This window comes from Daktulosphaira vitifoliae, unplaced genomic scaffold (genome assembly GCF_025091365.1).
Source record: "Daktulosphaira vitifoliae isolate Bord-2020 unplaced genomic scaffold, ASM2509136v1 Scaffold_3, whole genome shotgun sequence".
Taxonomy (NCBI): Eukaryota; Metazoa; Arthropoda; class Insecta; order Hemiptera; family Phylloxeridae; genus Daktulosphaira; species Daktulosphaira vitifoliae.
This window is the reverse complement of record NW_026099574.1, coordinates 40353609-40372326: the sequence shown is the minus strand read 5'-3', so window position 1 is coordinate 40372326 and position 18718 is coordinate 40353609. Positions and strand designations below refer to the sequence as shown.

General features: G+C 26.4%; 1 long non-coding RNA gene and 1 pseudogene across 1 annotated transcript; both read right to left on the bottom strand.

The window, feature by feature from the left end:
- Positions 1 to 3693: 3693 nt before the first annotated feature.
- Positions 3694 to 7329, bottom strand: LOC126903214 (uncharacterized). The gene is made up of 4 exons (XR_007703445.1): positions 7101 to 7329; positions 6644 to 6778; positions 5715 to 5908; positions 3694 to 5580 (listed from the first exon to the last, which is right to left on the bottom strand). It is a non-coding gene; the product is annotated as an uncharacterized LOC126903214 (long non-coding RNA).
- Positions 7330 to 10340: 3011 nt separating this feature from the next.
- LOC126902164 (52 kDa repressor of the inhibitor of the protein kinase-like) lies at positions 10341 to 15191 on the bottom strand (annotated as a pseudogene).
- Between the last annotated feature and the right edge of the window lie 3527 nt (positions 15192 to 18718).

The window sequence follows — 18718 nt, the reverse complement described above, 5'->3', positions numbered from 1 at the left end:
GGGCCAATCATTCTCTAGCTCAAAAAAATCATGTTATTGATATTTCCTTCTTTTTTTTTTTGGCTTAATACAAAAATTAATTTTTCCACAGTAAATATTTTATTTAACTGGTACTATGGAATATTTATTTTCCGACACAAAAAATACATTTGCCCACTTAATAAAATAAAAAATGTAGTATAAAATATAGAACATTAGAACTAGCTAATTAAAGATTATTTAATCAAATTATATTTATTAAAAACTTAAATCTTCAACATAATATTTTACCACAATAAAAGTAATCATATTACAATTTATTTATGTTATAAATAATGTATTATGTATTATATGGATATGTACATTATAAATAGTGTGATGTGTATTTCATCCCATTTTTTTGATAAATAATGATTTTTTCACAAAAATGTACAAATTAAAATTTGATTTATTTTAATAAATCATACTATATATTGTTTTTATTATAAAATACAATTTATTCTAGAGGTTGATTTAGGGTTAAATTTCGAAAGTTACATGGAAACCAATTATTTTTTTGGAAAATGGTCTAAAAAAAAGCTGACTAGTAGCAATCTATATTGTATTATTACTTTTTGATTGAATATAACTTTTAATTATAGATGAGTGGGATGGGCAACGTGGAAAAATGGTTATCTATGCATAATGTTAAAAGTAGAGAGTCGCTAAGTATTATACCGCTCCTCATTTTTACTAAATCTTTAAATGATAATGATAAATGAAAATAAAATTGACACCCCTTATAAAGGGATGTCAACTTTATATTTTTAGATAGCAACATACACATTTAACTAGCTTATAAAATAGAAAATAATCTAAATAAGAGAACGACTGGTTGATAAAAAGTTTTGGACCAGCAATTTCTGAAGTTATTATAATATTATAAGCAGGACGAAAAGTACGGCCGGGAAATGGCTAGTGATAAAAATAGCAGCATCCAGTCATCTCTACATCTCCAGTAATTACATAAAATTGTTAATAACTTCCAAAATAAGTTGTTATCGATCAGTCATTTTCTTAATTAGATTATTTCGTATTTTATAAACTAGTTAAATATATATATTGCCATTTAAAAAATAAACCCAGCACAGGGGGGTCGCGGCACAGTGGTGACGTGGCATAGTTGGATCAAGTATAATGATATCTGACAGTGATTAAAATCACTATCAAAAAAAAACGCTTCGATGCAAATCTTTAGATAGTGTTTAATTTTAAAAAATTGGTGGATTATTCCAAAAGCTTCATAAACTGCTAGTTCCTTATTAATATCCTGATTAAGACAAAGTATGTCGAATAAAAAAGAGATTATTAGAAAATAGTATTTCCCATAAAAAAATTATATTGATCAATACACTTTTCAATAAGTTATAGCATTATAATGTTAAAAATGTAAAAAATAAAATTGAGAATTTTCACACAATAATAGCATTTGGTAGCCATTTTCACCTTGAAGATAAAATAAAGTCCGAAATTTTTTTTTTCCATGATAAAGTATATTACATTAGCTTTAATTTAAGATATATATAAAAGTGTCAGACTTTCCGGAACACTTTCAAAATTTAAGTTGAAAAAGTCAATTTTTTGTGAAAAAGTTGTCATTTTGAATCCCCCCCTGTAGGCAGGTAAAAAGTCAGATTTATAAAAAAAATATACCAAATGATAGGTAAAGACATCATGCATCTACAAAAAAAATAGCAATTTTATAAAATGTTATAGCAATTTTAAGTAAAAAAAATTGAAAAAATTTCGAAAATTAGCAATTTTTAAATTTGTAATTTTTTTGAAGGTTTCCCCCATTTATGGGGAACGAGGGAAGTTTTTTCAATTTTTGAGGGTAATGTCTTCGGCTAGATACGATTTGTGATCTTTTGACGTATCATTGAAAGAAATCGGTTCGGTGAGAGCTGAGAAAAAGTGGTAACAGACACAAAAAAAAAAAAAAAAAAAAAAAAAACACATCTTAGTAAAACCAATACCTTCTCAGCTTCGCATCGAAGCTAAAAGTTGATACCCAATTACGTTACAAGGGACGATTCTAAAAAGTTATTATTAACTAGTAAATCAAGAAATATATGTAACAAAAAGTAATCAAAAATGTTTTTCTAATATTGCATTTATTTTGCGAGTAATCGCGTGGTTTACGATAAACCGATCACTCTGTATTTTTCCTAATTAATCAAAAAAGAAGTACTTATTAGGTTTGTCATTTGTCGGGTTACATTATTTTAAGTAAAGTCCATTAAATACGCTAACTTTAATACAGCCGAATATGTAATGACTTATTAGTAATCATTTCTTATTAAAAACGTGTATCCTCTTATTACTTTTCTCGTTTCCCTTTATATATTCTTGTTTCCACTATTTTTAACTGGCTTACCCTGTATTTTCCCTTTATGTGACATTATTATTTTACTTAAGAATATATAATTGCTTACTACAATGTTATACTATACTAATACGGAAGTTTATTTGATACCTTTTCAGCTATTTACTACAATTTATAGACATAATGTTTACACATAGAGAGTAGAGAAACAGTACTGGCTTATAGAGCACTTGATTAAGACGCGCGTTAAAGAATATAGCACCAAGTCCATGAGAGTCTAAAGTCAGTCATACCAACACACGTATCGTTTTTCAGCTTTGATAAGAACAATATTTAGATCTCATTTGTGACCTCTGCAACTTCATAGTGATTTAGTGTTGAAATTTTTTCAGCATCTATTTTTGTAATATAATTAGAATTTATTTTTGTGACCTCAGTGAGATAATGAAAACTAAACAAAGTCGCAAACATAGATCATAAATTAGTAGTTTTGGCTACGTCTGGACGATTTCAAAAATTGTATTTAGACATCACAGAGATCTCTTATTGCTATGTTGCATTTTCATCGATAATTATTGATTATTAACTTATATTAACTAATTATTAACTTTAATATCCATACGAATACAATTATAATTGTATTAGTATAGATATTAAAGTCAACGTTTGCACATAGGGAAGCTATCCACTTTATAGCCGGACTATTAGAATTCGGTAGATAATATATATTTTTTACTGGATCGTACACTAGTAAACGTGAAATGTCGTGCGAACATTCATTTCTAATATTTATATTGTGGAATTAGATTTGACATGATAATAATTTTAACAAAAAATTTTTGTTAAAATTATCTTTTATGGAACCAAAAAATAGGTTTAAAATGACATTTAAAAGTAAAAAAAAAATGTATAGAATTTCACAGAAACATTTGAATCATTTTTAGGCTGTGGAGTTAAATTCATCGAACGTTTTAAATACTCCCGCCTTGACACTAGATGATGACCATAACTTGAATTTGAACACAGCTTATTCCATCTCCTATGGACAAATAGAGGAAAGCAATACAGAGAGAGAACCTTTACATATCATTAAAGAGATAACTCTTCCAGAAATTGGTGAGAAATATTTGTATATTTTAAATATACTGAAATAATAATAAAAAACACAATTTACTTTTAGCAAATAGTTTAAAAAATTACCTTTGAAGTATTTCTTATATTTTAGAACGCTTTTAAAAAATAATGAATTATTAAATATATAGTAAACTATATACTAATTTTTTCAAAATCAATAAAAATCAAAATTTGAAAAAAAATTCACCTAGCTTGTAACACGATTGATAATATTTATGTTAAATTTGAGATAAATAAAAAAAAAATTAATTTTTAAGCGATAATGTAAAAACTATACTTCTTTTAAAACTATTAAATTATTACTTTAACGTATTAAACATTTTAGGTAAACTTATTGAAATGTATAACAAGTACTTTTATGATGAAAGTCTAAATTTATTAACGAATGACGTACACAACAGCCCTGTGTTGAAAAAGACACATGGTTTTGAAAATCAATGTGATAAGATGAAAACACAATTAAATATGGGACAAAATCAAAAGAATGATTTACAGCCCGTTATTAAGAGAAGCTACATAAAGAAAAAACCTAATTCTTTCTTGAAAACTGAACATGGATATACAGACGACAAGATTAATTTGAAAAATACTAAATTCAGTCCCTACGATATATACAGAACATTTCCTTTTAAGAATATGTCGGATGCTGTGTTTAAAAGAACACCATCTCCGAGACTTAGTAAGAAAAATATTCTCCTTGTTAGTTATTTAATATGTTTTTTTGGCAGATTTACTTACAAAGATAGTATTTACTTAACTGAATATACTTTTATATTACAATATAAGAGAACCAGCCAAAATGTTTAATCATATTCCAATAATGTCTCTCATTGCTTAAGTAGTTACAAATTTTTTATTTAAAAAATATTCATAATTTTAGGTAAACTTATTGAAAAGTTTGACAACTTCTTTTATGAAAAAAGTCAAAATTCAGCACAGAAGACAAAATAACATTTGGATTTTTAAATTAATTTATTGTAAATTGGGTATTTTTGCTGGCTCTTGTGTAACATTTATGGTAACAATTGCATATCTTTGGTATAATTTAAAGTTACTTTTAATAATTTTTGACGATATACTTATCATAGAAAATGATTATGACCCTACACGGCGTCGGCCATTATTTGTCACTGCGTGAAAATTATATATAATATAATATTTATAAATAAATATATTATTCATAATTAACTAGATTAACCTATACTCAGGTACCATAAATAAATTATTATAAAGGATATAGACAAAATTTTTAATAAATTAAGCAAAATAAACAGTTGATTATAAATTTTAAAAACCGAATATTATACTGATTGACTCAAATTTATTGGAAGATTTTCCCAAAAATTATACTTTATAATCAATATAAAAGGCGCGGAAAATACAATTTAAATACTTCTTTTGGCTTTACTATTTCTTCTCGAATATATAATTCGAGCACCAGCTTGAAAAATATATCAAATAAAAGAAATTTTAAAATAACCCCTCACCTGGTCAAAACAATGGTTAGTAGGAAAAATCGCGTTACTCTTATACACTAACTTACATGAATATAATCTTATATTTTAAAATTTGTTTAGAACTACTTAAATTAAAATACATTAATTAATAATGCAAATGGAGTCATTTTTCGTGGGAAGGGTCATCTTAATAATTATATCGAAGACTTCCTTGTCATCAGAGGCCTCTCTATTTTTTAAATTATGGACTACGTTTCGATCCTTTTTCCTGCCAATTATTATGTTATAAATATTGCTATATTTTGAAAAAAATATTATCATTGTATACTTACTCGTATATTGCTAGATTATATATTATATTTATTTTAAGATTTCCAAACCTGATTTGCCTTGTTTAATTTTTAAAATCAGGTCAAATATTAATTTCTCAAGTATATACATTGCATCCACCAGGTTGCCTTTTTGCCATAGCCCCTTTCCACCATCACAGGTCATTGTCAAGACTATTTCCTTGACATTTGTCATACTTTTAAAACACTTCATTATTACTTATTCTTTATAGAACATCCACGCTCATGACTATAACATCTTCGTGTAGCGAATTGATCACCGATATATCGATATTAATGGGTAGGAATATTTTAGCTAGAAATTATAATGTCTATTAATATTGATGAATATAGTATTATTTTATTATATATTTTGGGACGCCCCAGCCACATTACAGCATTGTCTTTTAAATAGTATATTTATTATTATTTTCGTTAAAACCCATTTACTTTTTGGCATATTTCATTATTTATTTGGCTAAATCCGATTTATTTTGACAGTGGCAACATTATTATTTTTATTTTTTATTTTCTTGTCTGTAAATCCGATAAATGTATAACTGCATAATTATCATTATATTAGGCAAGTCCGACATATTTTATGGCAATATTACATTACTTTATTCGATCTAATACGACATACGCTATAACATACATAATTATAACATATATTCTATAATTACATAATTTTATTCTACTTATCGATTATCAATTTATTTCGGTAAGTCCTATTCATTCAGATTTCGTTACTTAAAGGTGAAATAAAAATGCGCGATACACAAGGTTAAAAGGGATAATTTACTTTTATATTATATGCCAAATAATTATTAACGAGTGTAAAAATATAGGGAAAATAAATGGTCATTATAAATAAAAAAAAAACTAACATTACTTATAAAAATGCAATTGTTACTAATAGAGCAAGCTAATACTGCTATTATCAAAAAATTGGCCTTTTTTAGCATTAACTTAAAATATTATGTAAAAATTAAGTTTATATTTAATGGAAAATACGATTATTAAAAAAAAAAAAAAATTNAAGTTTATATTTAATGGAAAATACGATTATTAAAAAAAAAGAAAAATGAATTTTAAACATTAGAGTAATGTCTAATAACATTGAATTTTATGTTTATTAATATATTTTTAACACTAAAACGAAGACAAAAAAAATTACACCCAGCAAGAAACTTACNAGACAAAAAAATTATACCCAGCAAGAAACTTACATAATTGAACGAAATAGCGTAGGAAACCAATAGAAAAAGTCTAAGACGCGCAGTAACAAAATAAAAACGCAAGAAAAAATGTTAACAAGTCCAAAAAGTCTAAGAATTAATTAGCGTAAATCAGAGTGGAAATACCTTTCATTAACTTACCGATACTGACATGTAAGAATAATATAATATCGCACTACATAAATGCTATTTAAAATCATAAGGTAATACACTAAAATTCTAGTTAACACAAAAACAATACAGTCAACACTTTTTTCACAAACAATAATAATTTTGCTAAAAAAAATATTATAATTTAAAATAAATAATAATAAATTTTATAAGTTTTCTGGATATGTATAGAAATATTTAGAAATCTTATAAACTGTTCTGTAATTAATATTAAAAGCTAAGTGGTGAAATATGTCAGACTAACTTAATTTTGCAAAATAAAAACGGCGGAAATTACGCTTGGTAGCTCTTAAACGCACCTACCCGACAACAGTAATTTGCGTTTTAACAATGTTCCGAGACGAGTTAACTTATTTTCTATTCAAATTCAGGAAGCTTATAAAATTTTTTACAATATAATATTAAAAGAATGTTAGAACACACTTACCTAGCATGAATATTAATATTATACTGCGACCTCTTGTGGAAGAGTTTAATACTATAAATAATTATATTTATGGTTACCATTGTGTTACCTCAAATCATCAGTGATAAAAAGTTTGTGTATCAGAAACTGGTAGCTTCACACGCATCTTCAAACTTGAGTGTTGACAAATGTTGAACTAAGTTGTATCTAAAATTTTTATTAGTAAATAATTTCTTATAAATTATAAATCAGGTAAGTTTAAATTCAAATTATAATAAAATTTTAATTAATTTATGTTATTTATTCTTATATTCCTAAAACTGTCATTGAGTAAATATTTGAAGATAAAACGTTTAAAACTAATTGGTTAAACATCACGTGTAATGACAAATGATTTTTAAATATTTGATACATTTCACAGCTGTTAGATTTAATGATAATTTTCATAAATATTTCTTCTTTTTTCAAAACTTCATAATAAACACAAGTCATTAATTTATCATTGACCACTAGATTTCTTAAATAATAATTATTGAAATATTTTTTTAGTTTATTTAAATAATAGTTATTTTACAATCTTCGTTTGTAATTTGGTTAATTTTTTTAAGTTCTACTCCTTATTATTTATAAGAAACCAACTTTATTTTTTTCAATGGCAACATATATATTTTATAAACTTGATAAAATAATCCAACTAAGAAAATGGTTGATACAACTTTTGAATCATTATTTCAAAAATTATGAACATTTTTATACCTAGGTAAGAGGAAAAGTGGCAGAGATATATGTAATGATAAAAATAATATAATCTACATCTTGTCTCTACATTGAGAAATGTTAGTAACTTCTGAAATACAGTTCAAAAGTTTTTATTAATCAGTCATATCCAATCATTTAGTCTATTATAATAACTATTACCATTTAAAAAAATTAAGTAAAATCCCTTATAAGGGATAAATGATGAACCTTAAAATAATTTAATCACTTATACATCAAGAAATAAATACTAATTAAATAAGCAAAAAAAAAATTTTCACAATATTATAATTATTTTAGAAAAAATTTTGTAATTAATGAATAATAAATCATCTGTATATTTGAAAATATATTAACTAATTCAAATGTTTTTTCATTGTATAATTAATAAACAATCAAATATACTTTCAATAGTGTTAATTTAAATACATTTTACACATTCAATGATATTTCCTATTAGTTAAATTTAATCATTATACTCATACTTATAGCATTTTGTAATATTTTACTAAACATACATGTATTAGATTTTTATTGAAAAAAATTGGCTTAACAATATTCAAAATATATTATAATTCTTATTGTCTTATAAAGTATAGAAAATTCTCAACAAACTATTCATACAATAAATCCCATGTTTCATCGAATGTCTATAACCTTCTAAAAATTCTAATCATAATCTTTTATAAATAACACCTTTTGAGTAATTATTATGTTTGCTTATTCTTTACAGAGAAATGTCTGGACGAGAAGGAGGAAAAAAAAAACCATTAAAGAATCCTAAGAAAGAAACCAGAGAGTTGGATGATGAAGATTTAAAAATGAAAGAAAAAATGAAAGAACAAGAAAAAGCTTTAAAAGATCTTAAAGCTAAAGCTTCTCAAAAAGGACCTTTATGTGGCGGAGGAATAAAAAAATCAGGCAAAAAATAATTTTTGCCATGTAATAATATTATCATTGAAAAACCTTATGTATAAAAGGACTTTGTGTAACTATTTTAATATAAAATATATTAATATTTAATTTATTGGCATTTTATTATTTTGATTGTAAATAAAAATATTATTTAAGTGATTTGTATATTCATATATTGAATTTGTATTCTTTATAAAATATTAAATAAGCTATTATGGTGTCACACTACCATTATTGTAAAAAATATTATAAAACAGATCATGCATCTACTACTAGCGACTAATGAATTAGCAATAAAAAATAATTATTGTGAAATTAGTTAACAATCTAAAACTATACCCAATGACCATTGTGGACAGTTGACTTCAGTAATAGCATATATTTTTCAATTGCTTGTACAAGCAAATGAAAAATTGGCTTAAAATCTAGAGCTTCAAAGTTTTTGAAATGAAAAGTTCTCTTGGAAGGCTCTGGATTTAATGGCATCCAAACTAAGTTTCTATTAAAAATTTACTTATTCATTTAATAGCATAAAGTTTTATATATAAATATTATTAAAGAATTTAATATTTATTTATAACTTACATCAAACCTTTATGAATGTTTATATCTATACACTCATAATGATAATACACATTTTTCAATATTTTAAATAACAAATTGCATTATACGTAGAATCTATGTACATAAATATTTATATTTACATATTTATAGAAATAAAAAAATGTTAATGATTGTTATAACTAGTGATGAGAAAATATAATGTTTAAGTAGCAATAACAATCTGTTAATTGAAAGAAATAATTACAGTTGTATATTATTTTGTGTTTTACTCTAAGTGGATTCATTTGATCTTAAATTCTCCAATTTTTCACTGAGCCTAATGCTTATTATAATGGCAGATTATTTCCCAATGAAACAATAAATCACATCAAACGTCTTGAGTAGAATACAGATGGGCCGGTATAACAGCACAACGTATCTGATTCATTACTCGGTGATGACTAAATTTATACATATTAAGATGGATCAAAAAAGTCCATCTTCGAAATTTAAATGAGAACCATTTTAACTTTATTATATATATTAAAATAGGCATTTTGTGAACATTTGAGATTTTTAAAAAAATTTTACTGGTCGTTCAACGTGTTGTTAGTATTTTGACCAAAAATACCCAAAAAACAAACAATGCTTCTGTTTTCAATTTTTGGTCAAATATTATAATGAGCGCTTTTTAAAGGTACCAATGCTTTTTCGAATTAACCCCGAAATACTATGCTATAAAGAATTTCAATGTCAATACATGATTATCTAAATATTATATTTAAATTAAGTCTGTATTATTATGTTAAAAATATGGGCAAACATTGGCCACAGTTGTGTTAGATTAATTTACGATTTAATAAGTTAGTAAATCATTATATATTTTAAATGAACTAAAATATTTTTTGTGGTATTTTTTTGTTTTATAACATGTTACAGATGCGTATCCAGAGCAATTTTTCAGGGTGGGCTGAAGAAAATTTAAAAACATAAGAATATATAATATATTCACTCAAAATAATATTATGTAGGTATATTATTATATAAATTAATATTATTTACAAAAAAAAGTCAAATTATAAGTTGAAGTCTTCTGGCTCTCCCACTGTTGGCAAACTTGTTTAAAACATGTTTGTCTGTTATTGAAATATCTCTATGAATATTAAGTAATGCTAAACCGACAAGACGATTTTTAGAAATAGAGTTCCTAACGCTCTACTGATGCTGTTGATACTGGAAGTATTGAAAGTATTTTTATCAGTTGATGTATATTGGGATATATAACATTTTATCACAAGAAATTAGAGCATCTATGGAGTTTGTTGGTCTTGATTGTTCAACTGATTTCCATTTAGTCATCCATAAGTCATACTCAGCTTCTATTGAATCCATAAAACCTGGTAAATCATCAATGTAAAAATTTACTGCCGCTTTGATACTCGAAAAATTGCTATTGATACAAAAAGAAGGTAAGACTTGTTGTAAAGAAATAATTGTTTCTTTGTGAAGCATAAAACGATCATTCAATGAGGATATTAAGTCATCTAAATGAGGAATGAAAATAGTTCTTTTAAAGTATTCTTCGGTAGAACAATGTGGGATATTTGACCGATTTTTTTGGTTAACACACAAACGTGGTTTTTTTTCTTCGACATTTAATAATATTGCAATTGTTTTAGCTTCTGTGTAAGTTTCACCAAATATTTCCTCGCAATTTTTCTCATTTCTTGAAATTTGACGTTATAGCTTTTATCCGGTTAATAGCTGTAACCAGATCCATATTTTTACTTTGTAGGTATTGTGACAGAGTGTATGTATATCCTAATAATTTACTTAAAATAGTGACTGCTACAATAAAACTGAAGTTACAGATACAATTCAAAATACTATTTGTCCTAGTTAAAAATTCAGTTCCTCGAGTACTTTCAGTTTGCAGTTGTTTTAATGCAGCGACAATGGGCTCCAAAAATTCTTTGAAAATTAAAATAGACTTATGCCGCGGAACCCATCTGGTTTCGCACAATGTCTTCAATTTTGTAGCGTGAACAGTGGGTTTCATTTCCAGAATTTTATTTTTTAAAGCTGTGGTTCGTTTTGCTGAACAATTAAAAAATGAACAGCATTCAGATATTACACCAAATACATTTCGAACTTCTTGTATTTTCGATACATCTGAGAGACAAAGATTTAATGAGTGAGAAACGCAATAGGTATATAATTCTTTAGGATACTATTTTTTAACAATAGCTATTTGCTGTCTCCCACAAAGCCTAATTGTCTGGATTATTGGTTTTAATTTTTCACGATTCATTAATATATCCTTGGCTCGTTGTGTATTTAACTGTATTATTATATTGTCTTTTTTTTTTTTATCAAAAATTGACATAAGATTTTCAGCATTTTGAAAAGCACTCTGATGGTAAGCAGTTTTATCATGTTTTCTAAAAGTTTCAAGTGCATTTTTTAAATTGGTATGAGGTTTTACAACCAGTGTGCCAACAGAATTATTAGAACCTTTACCAACATTATGAGAGCGCAAAAATAGTACACAAAACTTACAGAAACAACCTTCTTTAATTTTTTAATAAGCCAGCCATTGAAATGTGTCAAGCCACTTCAACTAGAATAATCGTTTAAATTTACCATTATCTGTGGTACGAAAATTAAATTTTGCATCCGGAATCCATACATGGCGTAAAATATCAATTTTTTCTTCATCACTTACATTTGATATAGATTTTACATATAAACCAATATCATATTTCAAGTGACTGGATAGTTGAGTTAAATGGTAACCCTTCATCAAAAATATAAATCAATAATTACTTGTGTCCCACTGGAAAAACTACATATTAAACATTTTTACCTGTTATTTTTGTTTCATTTGATCTAGATAACTGGTTAGAAGAGTTGGACAAACTCAAATTATTATTAACGACAAGGCTATCTATATCCATCTATTTATTTTAAAAATAAATTAAATTAAAAACATTTACTATTATATATTTAATGTAGACAACTAGTTACAGAATTTTTACTTTAAATTAAGGTAGAAGTATATAATATAAAAATATCCTTAAATGTTTAATGATAATTTTCAATAAATCGTATACTACCTAAATATATGATATAAATTTACTACATTTACTATTTTTGATCTATTTCCTGTGGAATGGAGGTTTTCTTCAGATAAGCTAACATTTTCCTTAGCATTTGTTTTAGAATTTTTTAATAAGCAAGTACAACAATTAGTACCAAAATAATAAAAAAATATATACCAAAATTAATTAAATTTGCTCAATAATATAATATTACCTTAATAATTAATATAAAAATTAAATTACAGATCAAATATAAAGTTTATATTTATACAACATATTATATTGTTGCATTTGTCAAAATTGTAGTTTCAATATAATATAAATCAGTAATATATTTTAAGGGCTACTTTTAACTTAATGCATACTAAATATGTGTACTTAACAATTAAATTAATTTAAAGTAAAAATATACACTTACTATCGACTTCGATATTTTTACAAAAAATTTGTCCATTGTAGTTTTGAATCGACCGTGGATAAGAAATAAATACAACTTACAAGCGTAAAAATTAAATTCATGTATAAAACAAACAAATAATAATTATTAATTTTAAACTATGAAACACGTTTTCACTATCAACTGCCACTGAGATTCGAGTCGCCGATCACAATAAATATACACATTGGTATAATAATAGAAAATGATTGATAACAAAACTATAAATAAATGTGGAAAGGATATAATAATATAATAATAATTCCAGTGCTCCAAGACAAAGTTAAACATTAGTACTCAAAGTATAAATTAGTTAATTTATTATTATATTGATATTTCAATTTTTTGAAAACTGATACACTAATATTTTGCACATATACCTACAACTATAATTATTGAGATTTACCCGTGTAATAAAATTTAACATGAAAGTTGAATTGGAAAAAGTGTCATACAACCAAAAATATAAGTACCTACCTGATTAGGCAAAACTTCCAAAACGTCTTTAACATTTAAATAACAAATTATAAAAACAAGTCAAAAAACAATATGTATATCAGCAAACAGCAAACTTTTATTTTCACTTCGCAGTCAAAACAGTTGAAAGCAAAAAAAAATTGTTTTTATTGAAAATTATAATACATAGATAATCATGGATGAAACAATATATATATATGACTCTTAAATATTTTTGTTTTATTGTGATAAATGATAACCATGAATTATGAAATAACATAGATGTATTTTAAAATCAGAGTAAACTTATAATTTAACACGTAGTTTATCATGTATTAATGACGCATATATTAATCAATAGTATTGTAATAAATCAAATTACCAATATCTATAAATATATCAAAATATGTTGATATTCTAAAAAGCTGCGCTGGACCAACTAACTGTTCAGTCCATGGTCTAAATTTATACCATGTAGATTGATATCAATATATTATTCAGTTTTGTGCACATATTATCAATTATAGGGTCACAGACTAGTTGGTTTCCACGTTTAAATTGTAGTCTGTAAATAAGATACAAATTTTGTAATTTTCAACATTTTCAACATTATTCAATTTTTTTTTTTAAATTCTGATATTTCAGGGGTAACTGCAGCCCCATCAGCCTCCTATAAAAACGCCCTGGTTCAATAGGTCTCACCGTTTGTATATAAATTGATTACTGCAAACACATATGAAGAAATGTAAATAGAAATGAAAAATGTTGTCTAAACCACATATTGCTTTTGTTTAATGTTAATGATATATCATAAAAATTTTGCGTAAAAGAATTTCGTGAAAAAACCCAATAGTTGTAATACTACAGTTTAAATGCCGAATTAAAAAGAGCATGACTGTTAAGATTTTAACAATACAAAATATTTTAACGTAATTCCAGAAATCAATTTTAATACATTGAAATTATAGCTATATACTTGTAAGCCGAGTAAAAATAAAATTAAAAAACTATTTTAACTACGTCTTTAGAAAAAATATAGATTTAAAGTCGACAACATATAACATTATTTCATATAATGACCAATATTAATTGGTATTAATTGATAAATTAAAACATATTGGCGTTAAAGACCCACTACTTAAATCGTTAGCTTCATACCTCACAGGCAGACAGCAGCAAGTAAAGATAAATAATATTATCTCTTCCATTATCCACATCCCCTCTGGGGTTCCTCAAGGAGGGCATTTATCTCCATTACTTTTCTTAATTTTCATAAACGATCTTTCTGATGTCTTTCGACATTCAAGCTATTTGTGTTTTGCCGATGATGTAAAAATGTATTCTAACATTCGTACAGTTTATGACAGTCATAATCTCCAAGCAGACTTGTGCAGATTTTATAATTGGTGTGTTGTTAATAGTTTATGCTTGAATGTGTCTAAATGTGCTCTGATCACTTTTTGTCGTAAGCGTTCATATGAACTATATGCATATAATATAAATAGTATTAATCTCATAAATATTCCTCATATTAAAGACTTAGGTGTAATTCTTTCTTCGGATTTATCTTTTACTGAACACATTTCATTTATTTATAATAAAGCACTACGGATGTTGGGCTTTCTTAAGCGAAATTGCTGGGAGTTTTCTAATCCTATTTGTTTAAAAGTTTTATATTGTTCTTTAGTGCGTTCTATAGTCGAATATGGCTCAATCATTTGGTCACCATATCAAGCTAATCTTACTAATAAGCTGGAAAAATGACAAAAACGTTTTCTACGTATGTTAGTAGTAAAAGTAGGAAAATACGATATTAATGAAGTTGATTTAAATGTAGTAGCTTCAGATATTGGACTAACCAGTCTGAGTATGAGGCGGAAAATGTTTGACGTTAGTTGGATCCATAGTTTATTAAATAATAAAATTGACTGTCCAGAAATTCTTGATATTATTCCTTTTAATGTTCCTTCAGTCCATTTACGGTCTCAAACGATGTTTTATGTTTCTCCTGTCCAACAGAACTATAATCTTTTTGCTCCGGTCAATCGTATGTTATTAGAATGTAATAAAGTTAGTCATAAAGTGGACTTCTTTTTTAATTCTTTAGATATAATAAAGAGATCGATTATATAGTTAAGAATCTTTACTTATATTGTTTGTTTTTATAATTAATTGTATGCTCTAAATTTATTGATGTCTAGTTTAAGTTTTATTAACTGTACTCTTGCCCTTTGGGGCGTTAATTTAGTAAATAAATAAATTAATAAAATAAATAAATAAATAAATATGTTATAATATCAACAACTATATAATTATATTTTAAAGCTGTGCTTTTTTAATATACTTAGTAATATATAGTAATATTAGTACTGCATTTATTTTTATTTGAAGTTATAACAATTTATATACAGTGACAAGTAAAAGTGAACACAATTTCCAAAATTTTTAGAAAATTGGCATTTTTAAAACTAAATATAAATTCAATTTAATAAATTGTTGAATCCACATTCTAGGGATTAAAACAAAAGTTTACACACAAAAAATAATTTAGAAAATGATATAAGGCCTAAGAGTTCATTTATTTAAAAATACTCACTTATGCACCTGCTATTAAAACAATATAAAAACGCAAAGCGGAGTGCGTGTCTTTGACTTTATATTGTTGGGCGGTCTGGAGAAAAGAGATTTTTCACTCTTGATTTGTTTACATTTCTTTCTATTACAAAGAAAATATGAAACTTCTATTTTAATCAATATGAACCATTCTTTCGTAGTGAAAGGAACCAACATGAAAATTACTCCTCAAAAAATGACATAAATTGTTTCGATGCTAAAATCGGGTCAATCAACCAGAGAAGTGGCTCGACAGTGTGGCATCAGACAAGCGGCAGTGCAAAAAATAAAAAATAAAGGTTGTCCTAACGCTTCACTCCGACTAAAAGGAAGACCTAAGTGTACTACCCCATAAGATTGACTTGCTCACTTTTTACAAGCGGGAGAAGCATCTTCATTTTCAATAACAACCAATATATTGCAACAACACACGGGGAAAAAAGTGAGCAAGTGGACAGCCTCGAGAGTTCTGAAGGAACAAAATTTTGTGTGTGCCAAAAAAAAGAAAAAACCCGCAATTTCCAAAAAAATATGAAGGCCAGGCTAAAGTTGGCTAAAGATCATAAACACTGGACAGAACAAGACTGGAGGAGGATAATATGGTCAAATGAAACCAAAATTAATAGATACTGCTCTGACGGAAGGTCCTGGTTCTGGAAAAAGACTGGCGAGAGCCTCAATCCTTCCTACGTCAAGCAGACGATCAAGCATGGTGGAGGATTTGTCATGCTATGGGGCTGTTTTACTGCGTATGGACCTGGACCCATTCATAAAATTATATTTACTATGGATCAATATATGTATAAAAATATTCTATCAAGAAGTTTGTCAGGTGTGACTGCAAAAATGCCAATACCAAACGATGAAGTCATTTTCTAACAGGATAATGACCCCAAGCATACGGGGAAATCCGTCAAACAATGGCTTTTCAATCAACAATTTAAAACTAGGGACTGGCCAGCTCAAAGTCCTGACCTGAACCCAATAGAGAATTTTTAGGCATATTTAAAAGGAAAATTGTATAGTAAGTATCACGGTCCACCTACTTCACTCGACAATTTGTGGGAAAGAATTAGAGAATGAGCAAAAATTGATGTAAACTACTGCGAGTCATTGGTCAACAGCATGCCACGAAGGATGGAAGCAGTGATAAAGACTAAAGGCTTATAGACAAAATATTAATGCCGGAATATATCTATAATAAATACCGATGCAAAAGTGAGTACTTTTAAAAATTTGTTATCTAGTAACTCGCTGCTTAATGTATGTATTTTTTCATCTAATACGCTTAAATTTTGTTTTCTAAATATATATACAATTTTGAATAATTTAAAACGCATTTGTTCTTATTTTATAACCCTTTTTCTCCGGATTTTCTCATTAGTGTTCACTTTTGCTCGTCACTGTAGTTTTAATATATGTAAGCGTTTCATTAAATTTGTAATTTTTTAACATCGAAAATATTCATTTTTAAAATTTTATCAAATAAAGTATAGTATCTGTTAATTTGTAATTTTCAAGATCTCAAAACTAATTATTAAAGAAAAACGATCTGGTAAATAGAAAAGACATTTTAATTATACAAATTTATCTCAAACAAACTAAGTAAATATAATTATTTTTCAAATATCTAATAAAACAGTAAATAATTTCTCTTAACACAAGTAAAGTAAATTAATTGATTACTAGGTAAAAATATAATATATAAGAAAATATCAATAATCTTAACGATTAAACGATAACGTAATATGTCCATTATTGTGAGATATTAAAAAGTTACGGGCGCTAAGTTTTAAATTGACTTTGCATTTATATTCATTATTCTCCGTTTACGCAAATTTTTTTTTGATATACGTTAGATAATTTGAAATCTAAATAAAAAAAATTGTTTAGTTTTAAAAAAATTAACTAATAATGTCATAGGTATCTAATATGATGCATTTAACTGCTAAAGGCGCGTGTTTCATATAAAACGTTTTCAATCTACGCAGTTCAGAAGATGTTACAAAAACCTATTCTCCCCAATCAATTAAATTAATATTATAAATTTGTTTCCCATCCTCACAATTATCAACATCAATACAAATTCCTCTATACCAACTACCATTACCTAAATTAAAATAATAGAGATATTAACATGAAAGTAATATAAATTTTTTTATTTTTGTGTAAAAATTTTCTATTGTATGAATATTATGAGTTATGATGCACTCATATGAAAGAAAAAACATACTATTAAATTAATTGAGTTGATTAATTAAATATATATCATACATTCGTATCAAGTTTATTATCTTCATATTATTTTAATAATTAAAATTATTGATTACTATATTTAACCGCATGTCGCTGTTTAAAATTACAATCTTGAGTCTGTTTATAATATGCATTCATACTATTTTCCATAAATCTTATTTTTTGTTCATTTTTAACTTTTGTCATGCAAAAATAATCTGTTTGACAGTACAGCACTCTCATGCTATATGTTCAAAAGTTATGTGTGTAGCCGGTAAAGTTACACATAGCTCGAGTTGGCATTACCCCTCTCAATGTAATGACAACAATCGTGTCCGGCACTACCGGCACCTTGCGAGCACTACGTCGGTGTACGCGATTGAAGTCGTACCGCATCTCTTGAGTCTGATGACTCGTGGCCAGTGAGCTGGCGTGTTTTTAATTTGTTTCATTGTTTTTTGGTTGGTATTGGCCTGTTTAGGTGACAACCAACACTTTATATTACCAGTTACGTGCTATTACTCGAGTGCTCAACGGAAATAGAGCAGCGGAGGTTGACATTCCATACGCAAAAGGAACAATTA